This window comes from Pyrus communis, chromosome 1 (genome assembly GCF_963583255.1).
Source record: "Pyrus communis chromosome 1, drPyrComm1.1, whole genome shotgun sequence".
NCBI lineage: Eukaryota > Viridiplantae > Streptophyta > Magnoliopsida > Rosales > Rosaceae > Pyrus > Pyrus communis.
In genome coordinates, this window is record NC_084803.1 from 24002254 (window position 1) to 24010545 (window position 8292).

Consider the following 8292-nt stretch of genomic DNA (forward strand, 5'->3'; position numbering starts at 1 on the left):
ATATATATATATATATATATATATATATATATATATATATATATATATTGTATCCTTGTGAAATTTCTATTCGAAATAAACTGTGCAATTGTTGTATATTATATACTTGACATTTGATTGGTTCTAACATTTCTTTTATGTAAAATTAAACGAGCAATAGGTTTTTGTACAAGAAATTTGTGGGAGAGTAAGCCTTTAGGTTCATTTTGTCTTCCATCTTTCAAACAGTACACATTTGAGGAAACCGCTAGCAAATTGTAACATTTGTAGCTCTGAGGAAGTGGTTTGGTTTTGAATCTAAATCTACAAAATAGAACAACAGTAGACAAATTAGCAAAGTTCTGTATGCCGAATCTCTAAAGAACCGAAAGTTCTGATTACGATTGAAAAAACGTTGTCAACAATTTACAGCACCATATAACATTTCTACATTTATATGTTGGAACCAACATACACATTATGAACAAATCAGAATCAGTGACACCCCTTGTTAGTGTTTATTCTCTCTAGTCTCTATTCAGAAAGTCGGATTCATCCCTTCAAGATTCCAATGCGTGTTGACAGGACAACGATTAACCACCCTACAATTCCTTCGTACCTCCCCAGGCTGCTCGAACTGCAAGTCACCCATCTTTATCATCCCTTCAACAAAGGCCTTGAAAAATTCTGTTTGGTCACTGCTCAACATATATCCTAGTCTGTGGATACGTGACAAGTGTTTGATAAGAATTCAGAAACCCTCTCCCCGAAACCAAGTCCTTGAAGTACTGGTTGTGAAATACCAAAGGCGTAGCATCCAGATCTCCGGTCACATTTTGGCCCACGATTAAAGGGCAAAGCTTTTTTTAGCTTTTCTCTATACTTTGGCTCAAATGCAGGGTCTGGCCTGCCACTGCCGGATTGGTTGTACAGCCGAAACATGACGGAAAAACACCGACCCTAGCCAATCCAGAGTGACCCCGAAAAGGCAACGAGGTCTTTGACAGAAAGATTAAATTTTCCAAGGAGGTCAATGAGGGAGCTTGCATTGGCTCTTGGACTTGGCATAACATTGTCTGAGGCTTCCTGACTAGCTGATAAGCTATCCAATCTTACTAACTTCAATTCCCAATCGGGTCCTCCCGTCTGATTAACAAAAACTCATATCATTATATCTTCAAGTACAAACAACAGAAAGAAAAGAATTGTAGTCCTTTCACAATTTCATGTCAAATGTGACGACACGATACAAGAGACCACAGTGCAGATACATTAATAGAATTTTACGGCTTAATTTTCATTTATTGCATAATTTGATATATAAGTACATACAGTCCTTGTTCTCCAAGGAAACAAAAAAGGACACAAAGAAATATCCTTCCTAATAAAGGACTCTAATAATTACACAATATTTACATTCCTAATTCCCTAAAGATTACCCACGCCAATACTCCCCCTCAAGTTGGAGCATAGATGTCACACATGCCCAACTTGATAAGTGAGTTACCAAAAACCCTACTACACACGGCATGAGTGAGAATATCTGCAAGTTGTTCTTCCGAGTTCACAAACAATATTGACACAATCTTCTTCTCCAGCTTTTCCTTAATGAAGTGTCAATCAACCTCCACGTGCTTCATTCTGTCATGCTGTACTAGATTCTCTGCTATCTCTCTTGCTGACTTATTGTCACAATACAAATTCGTTGCCTCTTTTTGTGTGAAACCAAGAACCCAAAGCAACTTTCACAACCAAAGGACTTCACACACTTCATGCGCCATGCCTCTAAACTCAGCCTCCGCAGAAGACCTAGACATCACCTTTTGTTTCTTGCTCCTCCAAGTAACTAAATTTCCTCCAACAAATGTAAAGTATCCAGATGTAGAACGCCTATTAGTCACATCACCTACCCAATCAGCATCAGTAAACCCCTCAATTCTTAGATGACCGTGATTCTTATACAAAATTCCTTTTCTTGGAGCAAACTTTAAATATGCTAAAATCCGCATAATCGTAGCCATATGATCCATACTCGGTGAGTGCATAAATTGACTCACCACTCATTGCATATGCTATATATGGATGAGTGTGAGCTAAATAAATTAGTCTCGCTACCAATCTCTTATATCTGCCTTTATCCACTGGTTCTTGATTCGCATAAATTCCCAAGTGATGTTTCTCCACAATAGGAGTATCCACAGGCTTACACCCAAGCATACATGTTTCCTTTAATAAATCTGGAACATACTTTTGTTGAGACAAGAAAATACCATTGGATGAACAAGCAACCTCGACTCCCAGAAAAATATTTTAAATCACCTAAATTTTTCAAAACTTGGCAACAGGGTTATTTTCCAGTTTGACAATCTCATCTAAATCATCACCTGTTATTATCATATCATCCACATAAATAATTAAGGTTGTTACTTTACGGTTTCTCCGTTTCACAAATAGCGTATGATCAAAATGACTTTGATAACACCCATCCTTTCTCATGGCGTGAGTGAATCTTTCAAACCATGCACAAGGTGATTGCTTAAGTCCATAAAGCGACTTTCGCAATCGGCACACTCCAGGTTTCCCCCCAGCATTATACCCTGGAGAAAAATCCATATACACTTCTTCCTCCAGATGTCCATGAAGAAAAGCATTTTTTACATCAAACTGTTTTAATGGCCAATCCAAATTTGCAGCTAATGAGATAAGAACTTGTACCGTATTCATCTTGGCCACCGGAGAAAAAGTTTCCTAATAATCAACACCATGTTTGAGTATATCCTTTTGCCACCAACCTTGCTTTGTACTTGTCCTGTGATCCGTCAGCCTTGTATTTAACTGTATAAACCCATCGGCACCCAATTGGTTTTTTTCCCTTTGGCAATTCCACTACTTCCCATGTATTCTTTTTCTGTAGTGCCATCATCTCTTCATCCATTGCTTCAACCCATTTTTTATTCTTCAAAGCATCCTCCACTCGAGTTGGAATTTGAAATGCCACCACATTGTTCACCCAAACTTGACGTTTGGGGGAAAGATTTTTATATGACACATAATTGGCTATTGGATACTTCACTTTTCCTTTCGGAGAAAACCTATTAGGAGGTACACCACGATTTTGCCTTGGTGGCAACTTATATATGTACTTATAGCATCATTAGTTACATGAGCATCAATAGTACTTACCTTAGGGATATTCACAGAAGTCGTATTGGACGACAACCCTATTGAACTAGAGAAAGAGGGGAAAACAAGCTCGGCAAGAGTCTTGGTAGTACCAGTACTAGGCTCAGTAGTAACTTGTTGTGGAGCTGTTTCCTCTTCGGCAAAGCTGGCTGAATGCCAGCACATTCTTCATCTGTAGATAGCTGCTGAACACCTGTAGCAGTCTTGGCAGGAATGAACCGAGGCTCTGCTGCACCAGTTTGCACGGGTTTGTCATCATTTACTGCCTCTGAAGTGATTATCACATCATCTTGGACATCCAACCACCCAAAAACACTATCAAGATCACAAATACTAGCAATCTCCCCCTTATGATCTGAAGGTGATGATACCGGAGTATTAAAATATTCCGATTCAGAAAAGATAACATCCATTGTCACATACATGTGTCGAGTTTCAGGGTGGTAGCATTTATAACCTTTTTATTGGGATGCAAATCCAATGAAGACACACCGAAGAGCACATGGTTCCAATTTACTACGATGACTCTTGTGAATATGAACATATGCTACACTTCCAAACACACGAGGAGTTAGAGTATTGGTGGATACTACAGGACCATGTTCTGTCAATACTTAAAGAGGTATACGAAAGTCCACAACCTGAGATGGTATATGGTTAACCACATACACCGGATAGGTAACGGCTTCAGGCCAAAAACATTTAGGCACGAACGCACCAATAAGTAAGGCACGAGCAGTTTCCAAGATATAACGATTTTTTCTCTTAGTAACCCCATTTTGTTGAGGAGTATGTGGACATATAGTTTGATGAATAATTCCATGATCCTGTAGAAACCGAGATAACTCAAGATTTATGTACTCTCCACCATTGTCAAAACGCAAAACTTTAAGATTAGAGGAATACTGAGTTTTAATCATCTGTTGATACGGACGAAACACATCACAAACGTCACTTTAACTTTTCAACACATACAACCACGTCATATGAGTGCAATCATCCATGAAAGTAACAAACCACCTAATTCCCGAAGTAGTACTATCAAGGGAAGGCCCCCACACATCAGAGTGTACTAGCGTAAATGGAGAAGAACTTCTATTCATACTTGGAGGGAATGAAGCACGATGACTTTTGAATAAAATACATACTTCACATTTCAAATATGATTCTTCAATACTACTGAACAAATCAATTAATATATGTTTCAAATAACCAAACGATGCATGCCCCAAACAACGATGCAATAACAATACCTTCTGTAGATTACTACTACGTGACGCACGAACCAAATTAACTCTTCCCGGAACCACGTCATCCACATAATATAGCCCATCTCTCTTAGTGCCACGCCTAATGATCTCCTTTGTCTGAATATCCGGAAGCAAGCAAAATGAAAGATACATTAGTACAACACAATTCAATTGTTCAGTGACATAAGGTACAGACAATAAGTGATGGGATAATGACGGAACCAATAAACAATTATGCAAGGGAAGAGAGGGTGTAAGAGACACTGTTCCTGCTCCAACAACAACAACAGTAGTACCATTGGCAGTTGCCACACACTTTTTATGAGAATCTTTTATGAACTGAAACAAAGTTCTATCATATGTCATATGATCTGTTGCACTGGAATCTAAAATCCAACTTGAATTGGTCATTGTAGTAAAATACGACTACACACAAGACGTACTTGCAACATAATACGCTTCCACAAAATTACAATTGCTTAAGCACAACAATTGCACCCGAAACAAGATAACCACTAATAGGAAAAAAAAGCCAAAAACCAATCTTTTCTCCTTGCCTATGCGGGCCTCAAAACCTAACCAATTTTTCCTTTTTTTATATTATTTTCTTTTTTGGTTCTCCTTTTCATTCTGTCCTCCTAGCAACTAAGTCGCGCAAAAGGAAAAGGTGTTGCAGCAATCCTTTACAATAGTTATCCACGACACAATAAAAAATAAGCTACAATTATGCAGCAATTACCCACTGAAGAACTGCAGTAGCCACTCACGGCAAGGCTGCAGACGGGCACACGGACAACAAGTGGACACCTACCAGACAGCAAGTAGATTGTAGCAGAAGCGGAGCAATATTCCCACAAGGCACAATAAGATACATAATACACGGCACACTTGACGATTTACTGTATAGAATTCATATCGAAACCAAGCTCTTAATACCAAATAAAATTTTACAGCTTAATTTTCATGTATTGCATAATTTGATATAAGTACATACAGTCCTTGTTCTCCAAGGAAACAATAAAGGACACAAAGAAATATCCTTCCTAATAAAGGACTCTAATAATTACATAATATTTACATTCCTATTTCCCTAAAGATTACTCACACCAATAACATTATATAACACAATTCAAATATAACAATTTGTGATGTACATGGTAATGGTAAGGAAAACATCTAGCATGAACTAATCAATAGCTCTTAACCAAGACCTAGTAGTAGCAGACTTTGATTTCAAATTCTCGAGAATTGACAATAAACAAAATTCCTTTAACAATTATCACTGATAATGTCCTCAAGAAAACTATACCTCGATTCCTTTGAATTTCGATTAAGGACTCTAACATCTCTTATGATACAAAGCTGAAGTACATTTGTTTGGAGGCAAATATGTGGCTGATATTCTAGCCTACATAGTAGTTTTCGATGATTTTTTTTTCAAAACTTGGTCCTCTAGTTTCCAAATTGCAAATTAGTAAGGTTAGAATTTAAATAAATCAAATTATGTACAAATACCCTGTTTTGGTTGGTGAAACAAGAAAAGTTTAATACCAGAGCAACGGCATCTCGAGCGGTCATGATTACAATATCAGTGCAAGAAACAACTCCAGGACAGACCTTCTTCGAGGTTTCTTTGGCTTCATCAACAACCTCATAAGATCTCAGAGAATTTATATTTGAAGGGGAAAACTTTTCTCCAAGCATTACTGGTGTGTCATAAGGTAACACAAAACCATCACAACCCTTCAAGTATATTAATTTAAATATTAACAAAACTTGGGGAAACTATAGAACTTTTGCTTTTTTGCAGAAAGTTTTTGTTTACTACATTGAAGAAGCAATCATGGGATTGGAAATGCATGATAGAGGCAAGGCTTCGGGGCTATCTGACCAGAGCCTTCTTCATGACGTCCCCAACAATGGATTTCGCTTCATTGCATGTTTGGGGGCCCTAGACGAGCCTTTGAAGTGAAGGCCTAAGCTCTGACTTCGGACCCTTTGTACATTGATATGTATAAATAATAACTAGCTAAATAAATGAAAAAGTCTATTTCTACATCAAATACCATTAGAAATTAATATCAAAAGAAGAAAAATATACAAACGGTATTTAAATATTACTCATCTCGCATTTTTAGATGCAAGTGTGCTAATTAAGTTTACATAATTTGATTTTCAACCAATGCTATCCTTTCTTGTAACATAGTTAATCGAAGATAAGATTTGATCAACTTTAATTTTGAAAATCCTTTTTTTTTTTTTTTTTTTTTTTTTTTGCGTAGGCAACTGTAACTAGTATGGTCAACAAAGTTCTATAAGCAACTCATGCATTCGGAAAACAACCATCCATTTGTCTCAGATATTTCAACACTTCCATTGCCCCCTTTATTTCCTTCGATAAAGTTTCTCTCAAGATTCTTAAATCTTTTACATCAATATCAAAATGTTCAACTTGTGAAGTGATAGGATTTTTACCACTTGTGCAAGAAGAGTAAATCCACCTAAAATACGTGCAAGAGAAACAAGGTTATCATAGTATAGTCGACGTCTTGTAAGGTTGTTCTCCACAAGGATTAAAAACAATTTATACCCAAAACAAATCTTAACTAATTATTTGAAACAAAATTTTAGAAAAGTTGATTTTATGGCCTAAATTAATAAAAACGAATTTAATTGAAAAATTAAAGAAATCAGCAATATTAAAGAAATTGAAAGAAAACAGTTTTGGAAAACAAGTTGTAAAAGCACTAAGGTTCCGCCATTACCTTAACAATCTTATATAGTTCTTCCAATTATTTATGACTTATACATGCATATTTTAAAGCTTAGCTTTTCTTAAGGTATGCTCTGCTTAGACTAGGGGTGGTTCGTTATGAGATCCCAAACCGAAAATGGAATTCCGAATTCCAAACCAATAATCTTCCGAACGGGAATTTGAAGATTAATCCTAAACCGTAATTTCAATATTACCAATTTTCGGGATTCCTAAAATGTTTTCGATATTTTGGGATGGATCGTGATTGAATTTTGGGTTTTGGGTTTTTTGGTTGAAATTTGAGATTTTTGGGCTATGGGCTAAAATTTGGGCTTTTAACCTAAAATTTTGTTCCCCAATTCCATATCAATTGAAATTTAGGTTTTTTACCTCATACCAATTTGAAATTCCATATCAATTGAAATACCAATTCATTCATACAAAGTCAAATTGATGTTCCAAAATTACGAATACTTAATTTCATACTTCTATTTCTAATATAGTCTACTATCAAAGTACTTAAATTCAACTTTCAACATGCATGCAACTAAAATAAATATATATATTTTTTCGGATCGGTTCGGAATTTCCAAACCATTGAATATGTAATCCCAATTCCTATACCGAAAGGCGTGGGATCGGTTCGGTATGGATCCCAAAATTCTAAAATTTCTGTATTATTGGTTTGGGAAATTTTAGATATGGGATTGGATTTTTTTTGTTTGGTTTGGGATTTTCTGAAGAAAAAAATGCAGTCCTAACTTAGAACCCCAATATAAAATGTATATCAAACATGCAATGCATATGTGGTATTCAGATCAAATCTAAACATACAAGACTCATTAAGTTTTACGAAAACCTTTTGAAAACCATGCAACCTTTAAGACGTGATATTCATCTTAAGTGAATCTACAATTATTAACCAAAAGAAGCCATAGTCAATTTTAGGGACAACCATCTAACCAAAATTGCATCAAATTACTTTTCTAAATATCCTAATGGTCGCGAATCATCAAGAAAATTAGGCAGTTTCAAACACGGTGATTAATAATTCAAAACCTACATGCATAAATCCATAAGCAAATTGATAGAAACTACATATTCTTACTAAGGTTTGTGGCCTCT

The 8292-nt window shown here is 36.1% G+C and overlaps 1 pseudogene; it reads right to left on the reverse strand.

Annotated features, from left to right (window-relative positions):
• Positions 1–517: 517 nt before the first annotated feature.
• LOC137724997 (peroxidase 17-like) lies at positions 518–6351 on the reverse strand (annotated as a pseudogene).
• Positions 6352–8292: the final 1941 nt, after the last annotated feature.